Raw genomic sequence first — 26,058 nt, forward strand, 5'->3', positions numbered from 1 at the left:
CAGCTCAAACAAATTAACATTCGTACTAAGGTACCTCCTATCAGCTCGCAGCTTCTTCCCAAACACGCCCACGCACCCTGAAACCGGCCTGCGTCTACACCGCACACGGCGGCAGGAAAAGCGCTTCGAGGGGGGCGGGGAGCCAGCCGCGGCAGCGCACAGGTCCGGGCTCCCTTCCAGGTCAGCTCCCCATCGCCTCCCGAGCCCGGTGTTTACGAGCCCGCCTAAGCCCACACAGCAAAGGAATTCCGGGCGCTGCGGGCAGATAGCGCGGCGGTGCGGGAGCCCCTCTCCGTGTCCGCGCGCGGCCTCGGCGCCGCTCACCCCGCGCTCCGCGGGCGGTTCGGCCCCGCAACAGGTCACCCGCCTCGGCTCGGTGAGGGGTGCAGGCGCCCTGCCCGAGAGGGGGTGTGGCTGGCGCGGCGGGGCCCGGCCCCGGCTCACCTGAGAGGCTGAGGCGACGCCGGGGCCTCCGCCACCGCGGGACCGCGAGCGACCCGCAGCCCGCCCTCCCGCGCCGCGCACCGCGGCCGCCGCCATTGCCCGCGCCTCCCCGCACGGCCGCCCGCCACGCCGACCTGTGCAGCCGCGGCCGTCGCCTCCGCTTCGCCCGCAGCTCCGGAGGCAGCGCTAGCCCAGCCAAGCAGTCGGCGTCTCTCATTCAGCGCCCGCCGCCGGCGCTCGGGGGAGGGGAGTGCGCCGGATCCACCCCGGCCGCGCAGGGGGCGCGCGCCGGGCGGGCGGGGCGGAGCGGCGCGCGCACCAACCGAGCGCGCTCGCGCGGCCGGGAACACTGGGTCGCCGGGGTCTCGGCGCACGCTGCGGACGCCGGGCTGTGCTCGCCGAGGCCAACTGCCGCCCGTACCGGTGTCCGCGGCGCGTGCCCCAGCCCCAGCCGCAGCCGCTGCCGCTGCCGCAGCGCGGGCCGCAGGGCTCAGGACGGACAGGTGGGGCCCCGCGGCTGCTCCCGCACGGTGTCTCGTTGGCGCCTGCGACGCGGGCGCCGCTCACCGCTCAGGCCAGAGGACAAAAATCTGGAAACGCTTGGCCTCCAGATCACATACCCAGTCCATGCGGGCGGCGTCCTTAGGAGTCGTGGCGGACAAGTGGAGGGGCTGCAAATGTGAAGAGTCACCCCACAGCCGTGGGATCCTAAATGATGGAGTCAGTACAGTATCATGCCGGAAGTGTTGGGTCGGCCTCTTTAGGTGTTAAGCGGGGTGGCTGCCCCTGGTTTAATGAGCAAATAACAGAATATTTGGCATCCCCCCCGTCCTAGATTGATGAGTTCCAGGTGAACAGTATTTTCACGTCCTCGCGGGAACGTGATTCTAAAAGGTGAAATTTTTCCTGCGAATGGAAGGGTGTTGTTTCACGGGGTGCACCTAGGTGGCCTACTTAAACTTAGCACCATTTGATGCAGTGTGACTTAGTGGGAGGTTTTCAGTGAGCCACCTTAGTGTTTCATTAGGTCATTCGGGAATAGATGCGGTCCTTTTCTAGGTAATATGCAGTGGAGGGTGGAGAGACATTTCAACAGCAGCACGAATGTAGATTGTGAAGGGACCAAAAGTGTTCGTTTGATTTCCTTCCTCCCTATAATAGCTAATAAAAACTACGGATTATTCTTTTATGCAGAAGAAAGTTAACCACTGCCCCCTTTGACTGCCTTCTGTGGAGAAGGTAGAATGCCACTTCATCCCCTTGGTTTAAATCACCCCTGTGCAAAAGTAGGTGTAAGATAGAAACGAAGCAAGGAGAAGCAGTAAAGGCCAATGCTGGTTTTTATTCCATTTTACGTTGGAATCATTGGTAGATGCACAAAAACCAAAAAGAAGAAAAAACTCAGAAAATTTCAACGGAGCATAGACTAAGGAAAAGGGGCGGGGCTAAGAAACACTATTGACAAAAAGGCTTCACGAGAATTTTGAGTTTTCACTTAGATGCTATTTGCTTCTAGTCCCAAAGAAACAACAGACAAATTGAAGTAACAGTTGGGAGGAGGAAAAAAAAACTTTGGATTACTGAGTAAATGATTGATATTTCTTTCCCCAAGTTAGTAAGAGATTAAGGGAAAGGTGGGATGGCTATGTGCCAACAATAATACATTCAAATATATATATATATATATATATATATATATATATCATTATCCCAAGTTATTAACTGCTTTTAAAGTAGGAAAAAATAAGGAACCGCGGGGAATTTCATTTGGTATAAATGTTTTGCAGCTACTTTAAATTTGAATTGAGGCTTCATAAAAACAAAGATCCCATGTCCCCACATCTGCCAATAATTGTCACAGTTTACTGTAAAAGCAATGAAGTTTTCACTCCAACTTTGAAGAGAAAAAGCCCAAGAGTTCATGGATTTATTTAGTAGATTCCTATGCCTACAGAATGTCTGAATTTGGAATAAGTCACTCAAAATGGGTTGCTCATGTTGACAGCCTGCAAAACCACGCTTTTATTAACCTTAAGAGCTCAGTGTTTTTTGAACTTGATAAGGTTGAGAATTTCTGTATGGAAATATATTTAAAAAAAAAAAAAAAACCCAAAAAAAACAAAACAAAAAAAATCCCTCGGAGATGACTCAAGAGGCAAAGGCCATAACCTGGCAGGCCTGGGGATCAGAGTTCAATCCCTGCATGGTGAGTAAAAGGCTAGATGTGGCAAGTATGTGTGATCCCTGAAATCCTGCAGGGAAATGGGAGGTAGAAACAGCAGACTTTTGGCTGGAAGCTCTTGGGCCAGTTAGCCTGGAATATAATTGTGCACCTCATCAGCAGAAATGAAAGAGACCCTGCCTCAATCAAGTGGAAAGTGAGAGCTGCCCTCTCTCCACAAGCTATGGCCTGAGTGCCCACATGTACACACACAAAAAGAGAAGCTGGGTGTGGTACTCGATTTGTAATCCCTGGGCTGAGGTGGGAGGACTGTCTTCTATTCCAGGCCAGCCTGGGCTACAGTGTAAGACCCTAGATCCAAAAACCAAAAGGATACAAACAGCTATCCTTTTGTGGTTTTGTTGTTTATAATGAGTTATTTCTCAAAATCTTTTCCCCATCCATTTATATGTAAATGAAGCAATGACTATTTGCAACAAATTTTCTTTACCAGAGCATTTTTTTGTAGTTCTGTAAGTTGCTCTATGAGATCCATTTGCTTTTGCCAAAAGAGAGGAAATATGCAGAGTCTTAGAACAAAAAATGCTAATGGAGATAACAGAAATGCTATTATATAAAACAGAAATCGATAACAATTGAGTATGCTTTAAAAGTCATTTCGGGGGAGTCACCATTGTGTAACAGTTTTATTACTATGCATTACTTCCAAAGGGTAAGCCAAGGGACCCATTTAGATAGAGAATTAGCACTTCAAAGGCAAGACAACACGACAGCAAAAAGCAGATCAACAAACGGTGCATCTCATTGTCAAAACCAATCAGATGGACGTCTGGAAGAAACCTGTCAGTTACGGTTCCAATGCTCTAATCTAAAATATAAGCAAAACAGAATATTCAAAACTCTCTGGGAGGGGACAGATGTAAGAAAGGACCTCAAGGGGTTCTACAGAAGACAGTAGAACAACTGTCCATGAACTCTTGGGCATTTTCTCTTCAAAGTTGGAGTGAAAACTTCATTGCTTTTGAGGACAGTCTGCTAGACTCTCAGTGGAGAAAGACATGCTATAGTTTCCAAGCGAAGTTGATCAACAAGGTATTCAAATATGAGTGGCATATTAAGTAATTTACATACAATTAAGCTATTCCTTACAGGAAGAGTTTTGTGTCAGGCATGAATTAACAGAGATTTATTTACTTAAAGATGATTAGTATTTTCCCCGGAATTCTCTTTGGGAGCAAGTTTGTGTATAAATAAGTGTTTGAATTTTTAAATGTAGCCAGAAGGTGGTGGCGCACGCCTTTAATCCCAGCACTTGGGAGGCAGAGGCAGGCGGATTTCTGAGTTCGAGGCCAGCCTGGTCTACCGAGTGAGTTCCAGGACAGCCAAGGCTATACAGAGAAACCCTGTCTCGAAAAAACAAAAAAACAAAAAAAAAAAAAAAAGAATTTTTAAATGTTTTTCAATATTAGAGTTTCAGGGGCTGGAGAGATGCCTTGGGGGTTAAGAGCGCTGGCTGCTCTTCCAGAGGTCCTGAGTTCAATTCCCAGCAACCACATGGTGGCTCACAACCATCTGTAATGGGATCTGATGCCCTCTTCTGGTGTGTCTGAAGACAGCAAAAGTGTACTCATATACATAAAATAAATCTTTAAAAAAAAAAAGACAATTTCAGCAATTATTTATCTGACATGGTTATTAAAGAAGTTTTTGAGGGTTGGTTATTATTCTATATTAACTGGGTTTTCATCTTGAAGTACTAGAAATGGTTTAAATCCTTTTCATTGTTTTTTCTTTGAACTCTCACTACCTTTTTGCTTTAAACTAATAGCATCCAGCTTATAACTCAGCAGTACAGTGCTTATCTGGCATGTTCAAGGCCCTGGGTTTGGTCTGCAGTATCACAAGAAAACAGAGCACAGTGCATCTGAACCTTTCCGCACTGTGTCTGCTGTGATATAGGACGTCCTCCGGAACCTAGGCTGTTTATTCTCATAACCATTCAACAGACAGTCTCGGGTACTCTGTTCCTGCAGCATCACGGATCTGGCACTGAGACCTGAGGTTTTTGCTGTGCTGGTACTGTCCCTACTACTATAGAACTGCCTTGCTGTAGTCCTGTGTACACACACACACACACACACACACACACACACACACACACCTTCCTCTGAAGTGCCTTATAGTATGTGGGGTACTCTGGGGAAACAGTTTTTTAAACAAAACAAAAATGCTAAAACAGCTCTGACTTGGGGGCCATTTATTTAGCAGAAAGTCCTTTTGTCATATCTTTCTCTAAGTTTGGATAATTGCATTTATCTGGTAGCTTTTTTTCCAAGTAAGTGAATTCTGTTCAGGTTTCCTTATGAGAAACTTAAGCATAACTTTTCAGATGTGGTGGAAAGAAAAGTTCATTGTCCAATATCATAACCATTTCCTTTTTAAATATCAAATTGTTAAAGGAATCATAAATCCATACCAATAATAAACAGCCTGGCTAGGGATATAGGTCAGTAGTACTGACAACATGCTTGAGACCCTGAGTTTGTCACCCCACACACACACTAATTTAAAAAACCCTACTAATAAATAAGAATAAAAAGAAATATTCTTATGGTAGAATGTAGAGTGAAAACAAACAAAAAAAAAAAGACCATTATGCAGTAAGTGGCAAAGATTAGGGAGAACTTTCCGTGAATCTTTAGGAGGGAGTATGCCTGAGGAGCCAGATGCATGCATGGTCTTAGTGAGTTTATCTCCTTTATTAGCTACAAGGGCAAAAATGCTTTGATCACAGTTGGATCACAGATGAAGGACAAACAGACATCATTTGCCTTCAGATCTGATTCTCTGGAGATGGCGCCCAAACGGGGCAATGATACTCAGTCCCCAGTGAGCAACATTTGGTTTGTTTTTGTAAAGTGAACAGTCTTTGAGGCATATGCTAATGTCATGAAAGACAAACGCTGTGAAAATACAAGAGTGGACATATATAGCTGTGACACCAAGCTATAGGTGAGCTACTGGGCTGGGGCTTCCATAGGAAGGAAAAAATGAAGGGTGTTGCTGGGTCAACAGGGAAACATGGTAAATCAATTACAGTCTTTCACTAACGTTAAAGTCCCATTAGTAATGACTAGTTACATTCTTAGAAATGTACACTGAAGTATTCAAAAGTTAAGGGCCAAGGTGTATATAGGATTTTTAAAAATACAGTGTCTACATTTATTATTTATGCAAATATATATGTAATGATAAAATTTTAACAGCAGGTGACTGGGTAAAGAGTGGGCATTTACAATCTTTCTGTAAGTTCAGAAATATGTCTAATAAATGATCTTTTATTGTTTTGGTTTTGGAGACAAGAGTTTCATGTCATAGAGACTGACTTCAAACTCACTGTACTTCAGAGAGTGACCTTAAATTCCTGACTGTTCTGCTTCCACTTCCCAAATTCTGGGATTACAGGCCTGTGCTACCACACCCTGCTCAAAGGTTTTTTTGCTTGTTTGTTTTGGGTTTTTAAAAAATTTATGTATATGAGTACACTGTCGCTGCCTTTAGACACACCAGAAGAGGGCATCAGATCCCATTGCAGGTGGTTGTAAGCCACCATGTGGTTGCTGGGAATTGAACTCAGGACCTCTGGAAGAGCAACCAGTGCTCTTGATCACCGAGCCACCTTTTCAGCCCAGGTTTTTCTTTTAAACAACAGGAAAGTTCTCATTTGATCGAGGTGTAATCCCAGCTCCTGGGGGAAGGTAGTATTCCTCATGATCTCCTTGCTTTAGACACCAGGCACACATTTTTTCCTTCATCATTTTCTTTAAAAAAAAAAATTTAACTATATTTATTGTGTATGTGTGTCTGTATGTGCATACATGTGTCCTGGCACTTGTGTGAAGGCAGAGTTGTGTTCCTTCTCTGTGGGGATCATCAGATTTGCTGCCATCCCTTTTAAACAGTGAGCCATCTCTCAGCTTAAACAATGATCTGGTTCTCCTGTACCATTTCCCTGTATCATGAAGATTGAGCACTAAACCACCCAATTCAACGCCCCACACCCCATGTACTTCACTAAAGTAGCAACTCGGAACTGCTATAGCCTCAGCCTGCCCTGCCAGTTCACCTCCTTGCCTTTTTACTCAGTAGTCTGGACTCTTTGGCTGATTTAAATATGCAAATTAGTTTCTCCTTACAAAATAACACTCTGATTCCTTCCATTACCACACTTCTCCCCCTCTGCTCTCTCTGACTCGTAGGATCCAATTAAAGACCCGCCTTCTGCATCTTCCATGGTCTCTCGCTTCTCCACGCAGGTGTGAAGGTCACACGTTAGAGTCCTCTAATTTGGCAGTCTGTTAGATAATGGTTTACTGTGTTATCAATGTGTGCATTTCTTTCCTGTTTTGTAAAGTCTCCCTCACACAGGATCCTCAGTATCAAAAAGCTATGGCTAGCTTGGAACTTGCAAGAATCTTCCTGCTTTTCTGTCTCTCTGGTAGGATTATAGGTATTTGGCACCATGCCTGGCCAAAGACATACATTTCCTAAGTCCCCCAGTAGACTATAAGTCCTTGGCCAGGACAATCTATGACTTTCTTTAGATTCACTTTTTTACTGAGCACTTAACAATAGACAAGCATGACAGCCAATGCCTTATGTAATGTCACCTTAGGTCTCATGATAACCCTGAAAAGTCCATCTTTTAAAAATGCATTTTTATAATACAACTCAAAAGTGTTGAATGACTTACCCAGAGACATGCCACTGGGAAGTGGCAAAGTTGGCATCGAGGCATTCTGACTCATGTCCCCATGGTATATTGTTTCCAGTAAAACTGCTTCACATGTGTCCTTGTCAATCATAGCGCAATGTCACATATGTTGATGAGGCTTAGAAAATACTGGATGCCAACAATGAACCATCCAATGTATGAGAGATACACAACACATGTTTAGTTTAAAAAGAATTCCAATGAATTGAACTGCTTTCAAAATCCTCTCAAATGAAAGAAATATTAAAATGGAGGACTGGGAGTATGGCTAAGTGGATAAGAACCCCCTTTCCTATAAGCACAAAGCCGTGACTTTGACTCTCCCGCACCCACATGACTGAACTCCTGTAACCCCAACACTGGGGAACAGAGACACACAGATCCCAAGAGCATATTAACGGGTGGCAGGATTAGGAAGGTCGAGGACCTTGGAAGAATCTAATAGCCAACAGCTTGAAACAGGCAAAGCCAACCTACGTTCCCACCATGGCTTTAGAGCATTGCAAAATGCTTCATCAAATGCTTGCCATGTGTAATGGAACATCATGGAGAACCAAAACAAAACAAAGTTGTGAGACAAGGGAACAGAGGGAAGGGGAGGGAGGGGAAGGGACGAGAAGGGAAGAAGGGAAGAAGGGAAGAAGGGAAGAAGGGAAGGGAAGAAGGGAAGAGAAAGGGAAGGGAAGGGAAGGGAAGGGAAGGGAAGGGAAGGGAAGGGAAGGGAAGGGAAGATCACAGCCATTGTAAGCAGAGGCCATTTGATGTTGTAGTCAGTTTTTGGTTGAATCTTAGGGATGAACAGTGCTCATATACATTCTCCTTTCCTTTTTTTTTTTTTTTTTTTAAAAAGATGTTTTTGTTTTGTTTTGTTTTATGTTTATGTGCCTGTGTGATTTTATGTGTACCACCTGCAGCTGTCTTGGAGGTCAGAGGACATTGGATCTTAAAAACAGAATTACTAGGCAGCTGTGAGATGCCTGAGATGAGATGAATTCTGGGAACCGAGCCCTGGTCATCTGCAAGAAGATTTAAGCACTCTTAAGCACTCTTAAAAGCTGAGCCATCTTCCCAGCCTGTCCTGCGCCCATTCGCTTTCATGCCCACTGAAAACCTGGCCTGGAAAACGTTTTCAGGTGGGGCTGTGTAAATTGTGTGGCTGGTTTGCTACATGTGCTGCTTTCCTTATAAAAATTCATTCAGAAGTGATCAATAAGCAGCCTGCACATCAGCTTGTGTTTCATATAAATCTTACATCTATGGATTCTCAACTTCAAAACTGTGCTCTTTTACAGTAGGTACTTCCGCAGGGTTCTTCCATGTTGGATAAGTGCTACCTATTCAGAGCAACTGCGTCCTGACCTGAAAGGTTACCTCTGGCTGGAGGTGAGTTCTGTGAACCAGGGAGAACAAGAGAAGCCAAACCCAGAACACCAGCTCACCTGCAGCTTGCTGGTGGTAAGCAGGGCATGAGCATTCATTGGCCAAGCACTCTGCTCTTGATGAATTTTTACACGCATAAGTCTTTTCTTCCTGGATTTGGCAGATGGGGTCTTACTACAAAAAGCAGGCTGACCTCAGACAGACATATACCTGCCTCTGCCTCCTAAGTGCTGGGAGTAAAGACATGCACAAACATGAGTGGCTGAATTTGGCATCTATGAAGATACACCGTCCTCTTTTTCAGTTTTTTATATCTTTGGTGTGTGTGTGTTTTCCAATGCTGAGGACAGAGCCCAGGGCCTCACAAATCTACATCCACAGACCGAGAACAGACCCTCATAATCCTACTTCAGCCACTACTATTGTCTTGGCTATAATGATGGCTCCAAGTTCCTGTGACCCAGTGAACACCCCTCCCCTGCTCCCAGTGGAGATGCCCCAGGCCATACCCTCCACTTTCTACTTTCTCTAGGAATGTGGAACCCAATCACAAGAAACAGGCTACTAATGCTGGGAGCCAAACCTCTCAATATATGGGAGACATGAGATAAATTAGCAGAGGAAGGAAGCCCATCTCCAGTGGTGAATACAAGGGAGAAAAGGGACAGTGGCTGTGTGAGGGGCAGTTCCTGGGCCCACCGGCCTGCTTTGTCTTTATTCCTTGATCCTGTCCCCATGCCTGTACCTTAAGCTGGTGTGACTCGTTTTCTATTCCTTTAAACCATTCCCTAGCTAGTATGCCAACTATGATGTACACACTGTTTCTGAGCCTCCTAAGAACTGATCTTTTATTTATTAATAATCCCATTGTTTATCCCAGTAAAAATAATATTATGGTGGAAACATGGTGACCTCGGAGTTAGTCATCGTTCCCCTAGTAAACCACAGTAAACAACCTTCTTTGCACAGCCAGCTTCCCTGATGTTAAAATTAAGATAATATTCCCCCATTCTCCATATCCTTTATTCTGATTACTTAATATCACAGAAGCAATATTAACTATTAACTTTTAGCAGCATTCTAGAACATCGGGTACTGTTACTTGTTGTATGCCATTATGCCAATTTTTGAGCATGTCCTTGAACCGCTAAAGTTAATTTAGATGTTGGGCACTAACCTGATAGTACTAACCTGGACTGACCATGTCTCCATTTTATTCCTTTTGATTCCACATTGCTGCCTTAACTGTGGTAACTGTGTGGACTGGGCTGCATTTGCCTTGCCCCACATTCAGCTGGGGACACTGCCTTTCAGATGTTCAGTCCTTTGCACCATCAACTCTTGGTTATCAATATGATGCCCACACCCAAGTTAGACTTGGAGATGGGAATGGGCCGAGTTGCTTAGCAAGCAGATCTAACTGCACTTACTCGGGCTGCATTTCCTCAGCACTCTTCATCCTTCCCAGAGCCGTGCATAGGATAAACCCTAAGTAGGTTCCAAATTCACATTGCAGAATTTCCTGCCACATTTCCTCAGTGTCTCAGGGAGACTGGCCATGCAAAGGTGTCAGAAAACCCATCTTTCAGCATCTATTCCCTTTCAGGGAGGACAAAACTGCATCCCCTCCTTCTTATACAAGCTCGTTCTGACTTCTTTTCCTTTGGTCTTTATTTCAGTTTGATGGCAAGTTCTTTGTTTCCATTAGGCAGGGTCAGCAGTATGCTTTTCTTAGGTTTCATAAGCCCCCTAGGGACAGCCCCATGGATGCTTAGCTATGAAGGTTTTAAGTAAGATGTGAATCCGATTCAACTAACCATACAAAATGTATAATCAGCAAACAAAAGTCTCCCATCTAAAAATAATAATAATTAAGATCTAGGGCAAGAAATAGAGAAAACGGATGAAGATGGAATCTCAGGAAGAGAAATAATTATTTTGCTTGAGTTACTGGGAATTGAACACGGAGTCTTGTGCATTCTAGGCAAGTGTTCTGCCACTGGGCTCTGCCTACTAGGAAAAGAAAAAAAATCAGTCACTAGGACAGTATTTGTTTTCTGCAGAAAGCTTTTTGACATAATTCTTCCTACAGTAAGATTGCAGATACATCAGTAAGAAACTCAGTGTTTCCCTGAATGTCATCAGGAAGAAACAAAAATTGTAGCTGGTATAAAATGAGCTGGGAGCATGGAAACTGTAGCATGTAAGACATCTTTTTTAAAATGAAAAAAAGTGTCATAAGAGAAAAATACAAAGGGATGGGGTTTATAAGAACAGTCTGGACACAAACTGGTCATACACTGAAATATTCTTAGAGTGGAAAATGTCAATCTCTTGATAGAGAATTTATTTTCTGAGTGGATCTATCAGAAAGGGTAGAGGTGGAAGAGGAGAATCGGGAGATATTTCGTTGGTTAGTCTGTTTTTTGTTGTTGTTGTTTTTAAGATGGGGTCTCATACAGTCCAGGCTGGCCTCCTGTTCTCCATGATTATGATTCAGAATGCTGGGATTATATGCATGTACTACCATACCCAATTATGTATTTTCATATAACAGAGGCTAAGTTCCTTGGAGATACGGTTGTCTTCAAATTTGGAGTTCTTTCGGACCCCAGCCCCAGTGCCTTGCACAGAGGAGGCTTTCACTGACTATGTAACAAAGCAGTGTGAATGTACACTGTTAATGGACTGACTCCTTGGATTTAAATCTCTATGTGGTGAATCACAGCTTCTTTAAAGTATAGCCAATAGATTGTTTCCTCCAAAAACCTTTCTCTTTTGTATCCTTGATTATTGTTTCCCAATTGGGGGGGAGGGGATAAGGGTTACTGTAGTTACATCTTGACTGAAGGAGCTGGTTTTAATATTGTATATTGTATCCATTTCTAAGACCCTTTATTTTAACCAAGTGGCTGAGAAGTAATGTTATAAACAGATACTTCCTCTCTGTTTCTTTCTAGATGATTTTTAAGTTCCTTGAAAGTGGGGACCCAAGTCTTCAATTTTATCAAATTGCATATGCACTTTTTTTTTTTTTTTTTTTTTTTTTTGGTTTTTCGAAATAGGGTTTCTCTGTGTAGGCCTGGCTATCCTGGAACTCACTCTGTAGACCAGGCTGGCCTCGAACTCAGAAATCTACCTGCCTCTGCCTCTCAAGTGCTGGGATTAAAGGAGTGAGCCACCACTGCCCGCTGCATATGCATTTTTTCTGAACATCTCTCTCGCTGTACTGGCTGCCTCTTAAACACATCAGCTACATCTAACCATTTAGCCACCATGGCAGTCCTCTACCGTAGGTACCAGATAGATAAGCCAGGAGGTCAAGGTCGCATTGCTAGGAAGTGGCTGCGTGTGAATTCGATGTGAAGCAGTTCTGCTCCAGAGTTGCCATCTTAGAACTCCACATTATGGCGCCTAAGAGGCTTCGAATGGAACCTATAGGCTGCCTCGCTGCTACCATGCATTCCATTTTTATAGAAACATTACACTACCACTGAGTTACCCCTGATACCGCAACCATGTCAAAGTTCTCCTCTGTAACAGACACCTAAGGACGCCATTCTAGAGCCCCTTGCTGCTTCTGGCCACCGAGGACCTCGGCAGCATGTTTACTGAAGGTCATCCAGAATCTTCCTCTTATCAGCTATGGGAATAAGGCAAGGCACTGAAAACCTCTCAGCTTCAGTTCTTCATCAGGAAGACAAGGAATCACTAAAACCTCTATCAAATTTTTGCTGTGAGGATGGGAACAGAGCTTAATGGTACAGTGCTTGATCAGCGTGCACAGGTTCAATCCCCAAAACAGAAAACAAACACACAGAAAGTGTGGAGAGAAGATGGAAACAAGGTGGCTACCATGATATCTGGAACATAGTAGGTGGTCAATTGGTAGCAGCTGGTACTATTCTTTTAGTGGTTCTTTTTTTTTTTTTTTTTTTTTTTTTAGATTTATTTTATTTATATGAGCACATTGTAGCTGTCTTCAGACACACCAGAAGAGGGCACTGGATCCTATTATAGATGGTTGTGAGCCACCATGTGGTTGCTGGGAATTGAACTCAGAACCTTTGGAAGAGCAGTCAGTGCTCTTAACCGCTGAGCCATCTCTCTAAGTCCCCTTGTAGTAGTTCATATAGTTATATAGTTAGTACATGACATAGAGGTACTCATGCAGGTTTGCCACTGAGCCTGCTAGCATATATGGATATGCCGTTGCTCAAACTGATCAGATTATAAATCATCACAGTATCAGTCAAGGTGGTCCTCTAGTGGACCCACATACTTTGGCTGTAGCCAGCCCCCATTATCTCCAGAGAATCTGCTGTGTGATGCCCCTACAGCTGTCAAGAAAGAAAAAACAAAACCAAAAACCCAATAACAATATTGATCTTGGATATTTCTTACAAGTCAAGAATAAATTATTTCTCTATCATTTCCTAATGCAGAGTCATTTATAACTGTCCCTTCTAACAAATCAGGTTAGATCATAGGAACAGGCCTGTCACTGGGGAGTTCTCAAAGAAAAAAGATCAAGGGATTGGCACTTACTATGCTGTATTCTGAAGTCAGGAGGAGACTTGAGGGGCTCCCTGTTCTCCCCACCTCTTGCATTCCTCCCAGCTAATACTGGATTCATCCACCAAGAACAGCAAAGTGTCACCCAGCCTCTGCTTCCCCACAACAGCTCATGTGAGGACAGACAAGAGAGTTGCCAATTAGCAATTTCTAACTGGGCAGTAGTGTCCACAAACCGAGATTCAATTGCCTTTAAATGTGTATAGCATTTCAGAGCACACTGTGCTGTAAGTACTGTACGTTCTGTTCTGTATGGCACATTAAATTCACGTCCCTTTTTTTTTGTTTGTTTGTTTGCTTGTTGTCAAGACAGGGGTCCTCAGTGTATCCCTTGCTGGAACTCACTCTAGACCAACCAGGCCGGCCTTGAACTCAGGGATCCGCCAGCCTCTGTGTCTGGAGTGCTGGAATTAAAGGCATTCACCACCAATTGCAGGCTCCCCCCATTACTGTTCTTATTTCATTGAATATCATTAGTTCTGAAGGTTAAACTGCCAACTGGAAATGCAGGGATTTGGGGACTAGGGATCTAGGTTCTATCTGTGTCATTTGCCCAAACAGTCTACACTACAACTCCAGTATCTGCTAAACACCAGCTCTATCTGGTCTGTCCAGATACAAGCTCCCTCCTCAGCAAACAGGGAGGCCCCAGCTCACAAGTTCTGTTAAAAAAAAAAAAAAAAAAAAAAAAAAAGCTACAGAAGCTTGGTGTTCAGAGTTCAGGAAATATTCCCCTCTGAAGCAATGTTATAAATGACGGCTGGGGCCTCAGTTTTGTCCACAGCAATTTATTCATTTGTAATACAGTTAAATTTAAGATTAGTCCAAGAGTAAGAGAGGGGGAAAGTACTTCCCCCTTTTCTAGGTACAAGTGAACACTAGACAAAGCTGGTGTGTGGGCTGTGTATTGGGCATTCTTCCACTTCCTGTCTGTTTGTTTTTCCCATCTTATCACATCCTTTACTGGAGGGACCCAGGGGCTCCAGTCATAGGAACCCACCCATTCAGACCTTTTCCACCCTGCAAAGACCTTTGCTTTCTCTTTTCTTAGTACTTAAAACTCCACCCTCCTCTTCCTCTTCTCCACCTATCATCTCTCTCACTCTTGGTGCCTGCCCTACTCCGCCCCTCGGCTGTCTTCCTGTCAAACATCCACGCCCTCAGTGGAGTTGCCTTTAGCAGATTAGGGGAAAGGAAATCTGGTTTAAGTTATCTGTGAAAGTGAAACCCAGCAAGAGCCAACAGCTTCCTGGGTGCCTGGGTTTATTACACATGGGCCCTCAACTCTTTAGCTCCTCCACAAGCCCGTGAGAGATGAGCCACGAGCCCAGCAAGCATCTGCGGAAAGACACCCGGTCTTAATACCGGGCTCAGTAATGGAGGTGGATGTGAATCCGAGGCAGTCCGCGAGTGATGCTATGGTCTCATTCTAACTTTTCCAGAGGCTCTGTACCTTTAAAATGGAATGCCTCTCAAGCTGAAGGAATCTCTCTACTTCGGGCAGCACCAAAGAGAAGGGAAAGCCATTTAGGTAGATTCAGGAAGATAATCTGGGGTTGGGCAGCCACCAGGCCATTGTGGAAAATTCAGAGGTTTACAAGACATTGTTAGGTGAAATGCAGGGCTGACCCCACGTTGGTATTTTAGATTGTGTTCCTTCCCATAGGCACAACCTGTGAAGATGTCATGGCTGGAATAGGGACAGTTTTGTTTTGTCTGTCTCGCTAGCTGGCCTGTAAGTCAGTCACTATGTAGACCTCACAGAGATCTGGCAGTCTCTGCTTCCTGAGTGCTGGGATTAAAGGCATATACTACCACACCCAGCTTCTAATTTTCTCAACTCTTTCATTCTACCTTCCTCTTCCCAGTTTTGGCACAGATACAGATGTTAGACTTGGTTAAGCCAGGTGTGGTGGTGGTCACCTCTAATCCCAGACTCCGGAGGCAGAGGCAGGTAAAATTTCTGAGTTGGAAGACAGCCTGGTCTACAGAGTGAGCTCCAGGGTTACACAGAGTATACAGAGAAACTCTATCTTGAAAAACAAAGCAAAACTAAAAACAAAAACAAGAAAGAGAGAATTTGTTGATACTGCTCTTAGAAAGGCATCTTGAAATGTCAAGCAAGACCAATAGCATCAGTGTGATGATAAATGATAAATGATAAATGATAAATCAGCTCTGGTCTGTGGTATGCTGAGGTCCTTAAGGCAACCAGAGAACACATGTCCTCAGAGCTGGGTGCCTTTGGTATGGAGACAAGCAGACACTTTGACTCCAGAGACTCCCTCTTAATTGCTATAATAAGTTGTCAAATGACACTTGGACTGCGTATGGCTGGTTGTTGTGGAGTTATTTTGTTTTTCTTTTCTTTCTTTCTTTCTTTTTTTTTCTTCTGTTTTTGGTGGTAGTGGTGGTTACTGGGGATTGAACCCAGAGTCTTGTATAATCAAGGCGACCCTCTAATACTGAGCTGAAATCCAGTGTTCATTTAGGATCATAACTCCAAGCAAGTTTGGCAGGCCGTGTTAGGCTAGGGAAGGAACATGGCCTTCACATCCCCCTTCTTCTCCTAGCAAGCTTCACGATGTTCCTCCCTCCATACTGTGAGCTTTGCCTGTTGCGGCCACCTGGTTGCAAAGGAAGCTGCAGTGACATTTATTTATTTATTTATTTATTTATTTATTTATTTATTTATTTTTACTTACTTACTTTACATCCCGATGACTGCCCCCCTCTTGGTCATCACCTCCCACAATCCTTCCTCCATCCTCCCTCCTCTTGTCCTCTGAGTGAGTAGGGGGCCCCTTGGGGTTTTCCCTCCACCCTGACACTTCACATTTCATCGAGGTTAGGCTTTCTCTCCCACTGCTGGCCAGAGAAGGCAGCCCAGCTAGAAGAACATATACCAGGGACAGATTTCTAACCCTGGGCTTTGGTGCTTGTGACATTATCTGCTTGGAAGCCCTTGAGCTGTCTCACAAACAAACAAACAAACACAACTCTTGACTGTCCTCTCAAGAGAGTACTGGGAGGTTCTAAAGGAATTAAGCTTTTGAGTACAGAATCCCCCTATTTAAGCACTTCTGCTGCAGTAAGGCCATCCTGGGCTCTCCTATACACATGGCAGTTGATGCTAATGGCACTAGCTAGAGTGGAGGCTGTAACTCTAGCCCACCCCACTGAATCATGAAAAACTGTTTGTCTTTTTGTTGTTGTTGTTGTTTTTGAGACAGTGTAAGGCCCCCATGAGGGGAGGACCTCACCCAAGCCTCAGGAATTCACGGCCACCCAATAACTCACAAGACATGGAACTTGATGTAACAGCAAGAGGTATATTTCCATCAACATGTTGAGGTCAAGACCTGTAGCACATGCAGGGGCAATGGGGTCTGGCCCCAGGGCTTTGGAGACAGAGAGAATTTAAAGTCAAAAACCACAACCCAGGGGGAGTAAAGGAGGGTTATTGGGGAGTACCTGTGGAAAGTCCCAGCCCATTATTCAGTTTGTGACTGGGTCCAAGGAACAGTCCTGGGGAACATTTTGTATAGGCTATTCTCTAAGAAAGAGCCTATTCATAATCAACCATCTATCTTGTGGTCAGCCAAGTTCCTGAAACACAGAGCTCACGACCAAACTGACCTGCACTCTTGGTTCTGTTCAGTCTGCTAGGAGTTTTTGAAAAATTTTAACCCTTTCAACAGGGTTTCTCTGTGTAGCCCTGGCTGTCCTAGAACTCATTCTGTAGACCAGGCTGGCCTCAAACTCAGAAATCTTCCTGCCTCTGCCTCCCAAGTGCTGGGATTAAAGGTGTGTGCCACCACTACCCGGTGTTTGTCATTTTTAGTCTTTTAATGGAATGGTTTCTTGTACCTTGGCATAGTGTTTGTAAAATATATATATATATATGTATATACATACACACACACACACACACACACACACACACACACACACACACATATATATATATATATATATATATATATATATATTCAGTATCAAAATAGAAAACGTTCCCTTTAAGATCCACTACCAAGTTACCCAACTCTACCTCAGTTTAACTCCAAAAACTAGTCCTCCAAGAGCAGTAAGGCAGAGACAAAGGCATGAAAACTGGAAGGAAAGAAACTGATAAATATTGCAGAGAATCTATAGCTGAAGTTGCTAGTTAACAAGAAGGTTTCATAAGGTTGAAGGATTGAAGAAAGACCTATACTAATTCCTACAAGCTGGAAACAGTAAGAAAATGACAGCAAAATATACACTAGAAATAATCTTTATTTAAGTAAATGTAACAAAATAAGTACATGATTTATAAAAAGCTCTTTAAGCTTATTGAAGTCATCAAAGATGATGCATTTAAATAAAAAGATACATATCATTGTAGGTTTCAGAAATCTCATAGCATATTCAATTCAAACTGTTCTAAAGGTTCAATGTGTGAATTCAATCAAAAGTTTGGCATATTTCTGTCCCTTTGGAATTTAATAAACTATTTTTAAAATAGGCACAGGTCACCTTATAAAGTAGACTAACTTCCTGTAAAGCTAGGGTGATTAAGAGTGTGGTGTTAGTTCAAACATAGACAAACTGACCAATAAAACAGGATAAAGAGCCCATAAAAAGACCACACAGATATGAAAAATTGGATTCTGTCAGTGTGGTAAGTACATGCAATGGTGCTAGGTCTGTCTATATACTCAAACCAACTCCAAATAGTTATAACGGTCAAAGCAATAAATATTTGAGAAAAGGTCTCAGTGAAGCTGAAGCTCACAGATTTGAGGCCAGCAAATCCCAGAGATCCTCTGGTCTCTGTTTCTCTAACACTGAGATTGTAGGTGCATGCCTTACCTGTTTGTGTGTGTGTGTGTGTGTGTGTGTGTGTACATGTGTGTTCTGTTGTGTGCCGGGGACTGAACTTAGGTTCTCATGCTTGTGTGGCAAGCACTTTACTGAGTTATATTTCTAGCTTCCTTATCCCCTGCCCCAATCATAAAACTTTTAGAAAATGACTCATGGTAATACCTTCATAATTTCTAAGTAGAGAAAAAGTTCTTTCCTCTTCTTCCTCCTCTACTTCCTTTTCCTTCTCTTCCTCTTCCTTTTCTTTCTCATTCTCTTCCTCTTCCTTCTCTTCTGCCGTCTCCCCTTTCCACAATACCTTTATGTTTTATTTTTATTTCAAGTTTATGTGGTTTACTGTAAAGAGAGCAGCAGGCAGGATAGGAAGAACAGCCTGCCTACAGAAGGATCTCCTGAACAAGACTGGATTTTTGTTTGTTTCTTATTCTTGAGACAGAATCTCACTGTATGTCCTAGACTGTGCTCTAACCTTCAATCCTCTTGCTTCAGTTTCTAAGTACAGGGATTATAAGTGTAGGCCTCCAAGCCTGGCTCGAACAAATCTTTAAGAACAAACTAAGCCAGGCAGTGGTGCTGCATGTCTTTAATTCCAAACACTGGGAAGGAGGCAGGCAGATGTCTGTGAGTTCAAGGTCAGCCTGGTATGCAGAGTGAGTTCCAGGACAGTCAGGGTTACACAGAAATTTCCAGGGGAAATAAAGCAGCAGCAACAACAAAAACCAACCAGCAAACCAACCAACCAACCAAAAACTCACCACAAACTAAAAAAAAAAAAAAAAAAAAAAAAAAAAGATTAATGTGTAGCCACTGATTATTAAAGACAGGCCAGCGAACTTGGAGAAGATATTTGTAAAATGTAACTGGCAAATAATTTAAGCCAGAATATTGAAAATTATCTCTTCCAAAGAAAATCAGAAACATAGAAACAAAGCTACATTAGAGTGAGCATTTTTCACAAGAAGCCCCAAACCGGGCAGTGGTGGTGCACGCCTTTAGTCCCAGCACTTGGGAGGCAGAGGTAGGTGGATTTCTGAGTTCGAGGTCAGCCTGGTCTACAGAGTGAGTTCCAGGACAGCCAGGGCTACACAGAGAAACCCTGTCTCGGGGGAGAAGAAGAGGAAGAAGAGGAAGAAGCCCCAAATGTTCAATGACCACATAAAAAGCTGTTTAACCTTATTGCAATGGGAAAATTCTCATAATGTGCCAGGACAGATTTATATTGTAACATGCATCTGGCCTGAAACCCCTGGGTCTCAGTGCCGGTCTTCTGCTCAGTGGGTGAAAGAAGCATCCCAAAGCCATAGGATGTAGAGCATCTACCAGTGACTTACTTATTTACAGAAGTGTTTGTGGACTACGAAACTCCAGAAGACTGTATCTGGAACTCAATCCCTCCCTTGCCAGACCCTCAGATGCCTGAGGCTACTTCTATCACACCCTACTAAAAGGGATTTGCACTGGAGTCTTAACAGATTGCACTAAAAATATCTTAATTATGCAGATGTTTTTAAAAATATGCATAAGTGTGTGTTCATATTACCAAGATCCCACTAATTACCGTGTGGAAGGGACTTTAGTAAGGGGCCATAAAACAAGCTTTTGTTGTATATGATGTATGGGATAAAACCAATGGCCTTGCACATGCCAAACAAGTGATCTAACCTTGAGCTATGTTCTCAGCATTTAGAATTTTGAGACAGGTTCTTATTCTGTAATTTACTCTGTCTTTTAATTCACAATCCTCTTGTCTCCGCCTCCTAAAAGCTGAAAATACAGGTATGCACCTCCTCGAGTGGATGAAATTTAAGAATTAAAAACCTCAGTAAATCTGGCCAGATGGTGATGGCACACCCCTTTAATCCCAGCACTTGGGAGGTGGATCTCTGAGTTCAAGGACAGCCAGTGTACAGAGCAAGTTCTACGACAGACAAGACTTATACAGAGAAACCCTATCTCAATAAAACCAAACCTGACTAACCAGCCAAATAAACAAACAAACATCTCAGTAAATCTGATCATGGGCTTGACATGTGTTTACTGAATGGGCAAATGCCTCATGTCAGACACTTGGATCTGGGCTTCTCTCTTGTGGAATAGGAGTTGCCCATTCTCTCTACCTATGTGTGGTATCCTTCCTTTTTCTCATTCTACATCCATTGTATCTTCTAGATCCAACAGATTCCCCTGCAGGTTCCTCATCACCGAGGAACACGACTGCACAGTAGACCCAGGGTTCCTCCCACTGGAGAGAAAAAAAGATAGATTGTTCGTCCGATTTGAATACCAGTCTCTTGGGAGTTTTCATTGTGTAGCTGGATCCTAAAACTTGATACTTCAATGTGTCCCGACAGAACTCGGTTTCAGAACATACTACACACCGATACCCATTCTTACAGAAGTAACCATGGGCCTTGTCATGGCAGCCAGAGAGTTGCATCTAATGCAGAAAGCATACCTCCAAGTTGTGACTCTGATAACTCAAAATTGGGCAAGCAGTTTAGATTAACTGGACATTACACAGGTGAGATTTTTCTGTTGCCGGGTAGCTTTTTTTTTTTTTTAAGTTAATGTTTTCATAAGTTAAAGTGATGAAGAATGTTTATTACCGACCAGTATGTCAGGTGTCAATTCATTTTCTCTGTCACAGATGGATTATCAGATACAAATGGCCAACTGTGGTGCCTTTTAGCATACCAAAGCATGTGCTGGCCTCTAGACTTGCTCAGTATCTCAAGTACCTGGTACAGAGTCCCATGATGCCTTCCTGGTTCCTCTCAGCTCTTCCCACCCCATCCTCCCCTCTACCCTAAACCTCTCTCCAGCCCATGGGCTTGCAGCTTCTCATCTTTATACAACTTTGCCCTTTCAGCCATGCACTCTCTGGCTCTTTCCTCTTGTGTCTTCCTCTCCTTTGTCCCTTCTCTCCTCTCTCATCCCCACCTAACACCCCCCCCACCTCTGCCCGCCGCCACCTCTGCCTGCCCCCACCTCCCATTCAGTTAAGTCTTCTGGCTATGTTCCATTTACTACTTTCTCTCCCTGTTCTAGACTCTTCCAGATGCCTCTAGCTGTACTTTCCCTCACACCTACAATAAAAACCTTCCCTCAACTGTACCTTGGAGCAGTCATGTCCTCACTTCATTCACTAGGTAATTCACTTATTAAAATAAAGGCTGGGCTGGGACAATGGTTCATCTGGTAAAGTGCAAGCATGAAGACCTGAGTTGAGTTTGAATTCGCCAGAACCCATGTAGATAGCTGGGTGCTGTGGCACGTGTTTATAACCACAGGCGGGGGTGGGGGGTGGGTGGGGGGGGCAGAGAGAGGTGGATTATGAAGCTCCCAGGCCAGCCATTCTAGCTGAATGAGCAGATTCAGGTTCAGTGAGAGACTTTGTCTCAGAAAACAAAGATGGAGAACAACCAAGAAAGACAACAGACATTAACCTTAGGCCTTGCCGGGCGGTGGTAGCGCACGCCTTTAATCCCAGCACTTGGGAGGCAGAGATAGGCGGACTTCTGAGTTTGAGGCCAGCCTGGTCTACAGAGTGAGTTCCAGGATAGCCAGGACTACACAGAGAAACCCTGTCTCGGAAAAAAAAAAAAAAAAAAAAACCTTAGGCCTCCACATGTACCTGTACATGTACACACCCACATTGATAAATTCATATATCATACATATACAACACACAAAGTAAGTCCGTAAATAAATAAACACATAGATAGATAGATAGATAGATAGATAGATAGATAGATACATACATACATACATACATACATACATACAGATACATAGATTTATTCAGTTTAGGGTTTCAGAGCCTCAGAGTTTCCAGGTCAAGGGATCACATCTACTGAAAGCTTGCTTCCTGTTGGGGATGCAGGTGGTCAAAGATATCACACAATGAGGGAAAAAACAAGATACAGAACCAAAATGGTATGTGTGTACATGTGTGTTGCGCCCACTCGTCCAGCAAGGAAGACATGAACAACCAGATCCTTCTCAACAACCTTTATTGTAGAAGTGCTCTTTTAGTTTTCAGGGAGAGACCTCGAATGCCCAGGGCGAGCTGCTTATATACCCTCAGCCCTGGGCGGGGGGGGGGGGGGGGGGGGGGAGTGCTTGGAGGTGCGAGATTGGTCAGAATTGCAGTGCCTCATTAGCACACCACATTAGCATACCCCACCTGGGAGGGGGTGATTGGTCAGGATCGTGGTACTTCATTAGCATACCCCGTCCGGGAGGGGTTTGGTGCCAAACTGAGTTGCACATGTGCAGTGCACTAGTAGCCGGTACCAGAGGCGGAGGCCGGCGCCATCTTGGCCAGCCGAGTCAGGTCGGTGGCCATGCCATTTTGGCCAGCCGAGTCAGGTCAGTGGCCTACACATGTGTGTGCACTCCAGAAGTCAACCTCAGGTGTCTTTCCTCAGAAGCCATTCACCTTGGTTGTAGAGACAGGGTCTCTTACTGGCCTGAAACTTGCTGGACATTTCAGGCTGGCTGACCAGTGAGCCCAGGGTTCCCTAGCTGCACCTCTCCTGCACTGTAACTTCAAGCCTGTCTTTTACCTGGCTTCCTGTTTGCAAGACAAGCACTCTACTGACTGAACTCTATCTCTGCCCTGAAAGGTGCTTTATATCAGATGCACTATCAGGATGACCTGTAGATTGATGACTAGATCAAACCATTCATAAGGGAAGATCCTTTATAGTACAACAGCCTTCTTCCATCTCTTAAATGGGACATACAATTCAACATGCTTTTTCATTGGGAAATTTAAGCTATAGCATGGGGGCAGGGTTTTCTTTTTTTTTTTTTGTAAGAAGACTTAGTTCTAGGTCAAAAGACAGCAAGCCCTTTCACAGTTGCTCTCAAATGGCCCTGGAGCATATAAGCTAGACATCGAGATCATAGATAGATTCTCCACTCCCTAGGGCTTTCAGTTCTCTGAGGTAAAGGGCAAAGGGCTGCGGCCATGCTCACCACCTTAACAGCAGACCCCACTCCTACAGAATTCTTAGGGGTGGAAGCCACAAAATCATTGTAGTTAGGTTGCTCATTTCATTGATCTGACCAGTTTAATAAAATCCAGAAAAAACCTGAACCTTAGTTCATAGACCAGAGCATGGGACTGAGGCTAAGTTACTTGTCCAAGATCTCGTGGTAGGTAGCAGACAATGGGATTCTAAAATGGGTTCAAGATGTGATTTAAAAAAAAAAAAAAAAATCAGACTGAAGTAAGACAGAGCTATGTAGCAAGGCAGCAGCTAGCTGCGTGCCCCCAGAGGGTTTGCAGAAGGGCATTCCGGTCCCTACCACCTCAGCCAAATGAACAGCTGCTAACAGTTGGAGACAACTGTCCTTTCTTTGAGTTTTGAATTTGCAAAACTCTTGCAGTTAATGATATCAGAGAACACTTGCTCCTCTTGGTTCCATCCATCACACACCAGAAGGTGACTGGGGTCACCAGCTGTCGTGTGAAAAGGTATGCCCAGCCAGAACAGAAACGAGAGCTGAGAGGGGGTGTAAGACAAAAATCCACCTTCAACATGTTGGCACTGAAAGAAAAGTCCCCAGAGACCCTGCCTGGGAAAGGGAGGAAAGGATGGCAAACTACGATGAAAAGACTGAACTTCATCTCTCCAAGAGTAAAATTTGTGACAGGAAGAGAATGTAACCGACCACCCTGGAAAGATTTTTAAAAGGAACTGGTAATTGCTTCCCAGGAGGGAAGCAAGGGCTGTGGGGCCTGGTGGGGAGACTCCACGGCAAGGCACTGCAGGGCTCTGTACATTGATGAATCTGAATCATGAAGCATCCATCTGTTTTGTTTTAAATTAATTTCCGAAAAGGAAACTAATGAAGTTTAAGATTATAGTGCTTTAAAACCCCGATCCTTGAGAAACAGGATCTGAGCAGTTTAATAACATCCAGAACTAATCTGAACCTTTTGCAGAGATTTGAGGACAGTGTGGCTGAGGGTGTGCAGCCTGGAGCTGTGGTGGGGAGCAGCTGGAGTGGTGGAGCTCTCAACAGAGCATCAAGCCAATGCATGCTTCTCCTTCCCTCAGAATAGATCTTGTGGCAACTACTAAACAGCTGTCTGAAACAAAGTATCTCCTTTTTAGGCGAAGAATTGAGTATGGGTACTATCCTGTTTTAACAGCTATCATCACACTGTCCAGTTCAATATAACAAAGTTCCTGTTTGGGCCAACAGCCCACACTTGCATGGTTTTGCTCAGATTTGCTGGGATATGTTGATACATGTGAAAGCAACAGTAAAGATTGTATATGCTCACAAAATCTTGTAGTTGAACCAATTTAAACTGACCCCACATAGCTTACAAATGAATGAGACTCAGACTATGGTTCTTTTATTTGGCTTTGACAATTACTGGGAGCTAACCCCTAATCTACTTTCCTAAGTGCTGGACTGGCTATTTCCCCAGCAGTGTACCCCCAAAACTCACTTTCCTGGTCATGTGTTTATGACCCATCTTCTCTCTTTTTTCTTTCTTTCTTTCTTTTTTTTTTTTTCTGAGACAGGGTTTCTCTGTATAGCTCTGGCTGTCCTAGAACTCACTCTGTAGACCAGGCTGGCCTGGAACTCAGAAATCCACCTGCCTCTGCCTCCCAAGTGCTAAGATTAAAGGTGTGCGCCACCACTGCATGGCCCATCTTCTCTCATGGTAGCTTCCTCTACCCTTTGGCTCACTTCTCTTCTTTCTACCTTCATTTTTATTCAACTAGTAGTTTTAAATCAAGGAGCAAGGTTTACACAACAAAAGCCAGTATATGTGGAAATTCTCTTGCCTTGGGGCAACTAGACCTTGGGATACAGAATTTAGCATTGCAATACATAGCAACAGACCAAATCTCAACAAAATTGTAATTATATGAATATACACCTGCGATACACACACACACACACACACACACACACGCACGCACGCGCATGCACACACACACACCATATGTGTGTTTGTTAGTTTGAGAAAAGGTCTCATGTACTTCAGGCTTGCCTCAAACTGGCTTTCTTGCAGAGGATGGCCTTGAACTTGGACTCCTGAGTGATGGAATTACAGTCAGGTGCCATCATGCCTTTTATGTAGTGTCCCAACCCAGGGCTTCCTGCTTGCTAGTCAAGCACTCTACCAACTTAGCTACATCCCCAGGCCCTATACACAACATTTTAGAGGAAAAATATTTCAGCAACAGTGTTAACGTCAATAGAAGTCAGAGCTATAAGAAGGTGTTGCCAAAGATATTAGGCAACTGATGTGTTCTGTGTAATAGAGCAAGGGAAAGAGACGGATGTACAGCACTGGAAAGCATAGCATCCAAGGGTAGCACAGCATAGCAGCCTATCGCAGAGTCCGGAGCCGGGATACCTGGGAATCTCTACCTCACTACTGAACTAACCATGCAGCTCTGGGCAACTGTCTTTTCCCCTTTGTGTCTCAGTGTTACCATCTATAAAATGGGATGGGGGGTGTTGATATCCCAAACTGCAAAAAGATCATTATAAAATGAAGTTAGTTAATAGTTAAGGTGTCTGGAACAGCAACTGGCCACATGGTAAGCACAGTCATACATAAATATTAGTGATTCTGCAAAGTGTGGGCTATGTCACAAGTCCCTGTGTATGAAGATCTAGTTTCTCAGACTGTCATAAAGGCCTGGAGGAGACAGTCCTCCAAACCATAAACAACTCTCTTGTTACTAACTCAGCTTCCGGATATCTTTGTTCTGAATGAGATGCAAGGTATCTGTCCCCTCCCATAATGTAAATGTAGTGGCATTTGGGGTTCATATCCACCATTGTGGGGACTGGA

At 44.0% G+C, this 26,058-nt stretch overlaps 1 protein-coding gene and 1 long non-coding RNA gene across 9 annotated transcripts in view; one reads left to right on the plus strand and one right to left on the minus strand.

Annotated features, from left to right (window-relative positions):
- Nucleotides 1-1,201, minus strand: part of Ralgps2 (Ral GEF with PH domain and SH3 binding motif 2) — a 131,174-nt gene extending 129,973 nt beyond the window's left edge. For 2 of the 7 annotated variants that reach the window (XM_034513681.2, XM_034513679.2), the window contains exon 1: nucleotides 579-715. The gene's annotated coding sequence lies outside the window, so the exon portion shown is untranslated. The other 5 variants (XM_076941410.1, XM_076941416.1, XM_076941415.1 and 2 more) reach the window with 5 other exon arrangements.
- On the plus strand, nucleotides 59-21,183 carry LOC143443701 (uncharacterized). 2 transcript variants are annotated; one of them, XR_013112887.1, is made up of 4 exons: nucleotides 59-180; nucleotides 8,315-8,533; nucleotides 8,693-8,783; nucleotides 19,986-21,183. It is a non-coding gene; the product is annotated as an uncharacterized LOC143443701 (long non-coding RNA). The 2 variants fall into 2 exon arrangements; XR_013112886.1 differs by lacking the exon at nucleotides 19,986-21,183 and having other exon boundaries at nucleotides 8,693-12,710.
- Nucleotides 21,184-26,058: the final 4,875 nt, after the last annotated feature.

The sequence above is a fragment of the Arvicanthis niloticus genome, chromosome 10 (assembly GCF_011762505.2).
Source record: "Arvicanthis niloticus isolate mArvNil1 chromosome 10, mArvNil1.pat.X, whole genome shotgun sequence".
Lineage (NCBI taxonomy): Eukaryota > Metazoa > Chordata > Mammalia > Rodentia > Muridae > Arvicanthis > Arvicanthis niloticus.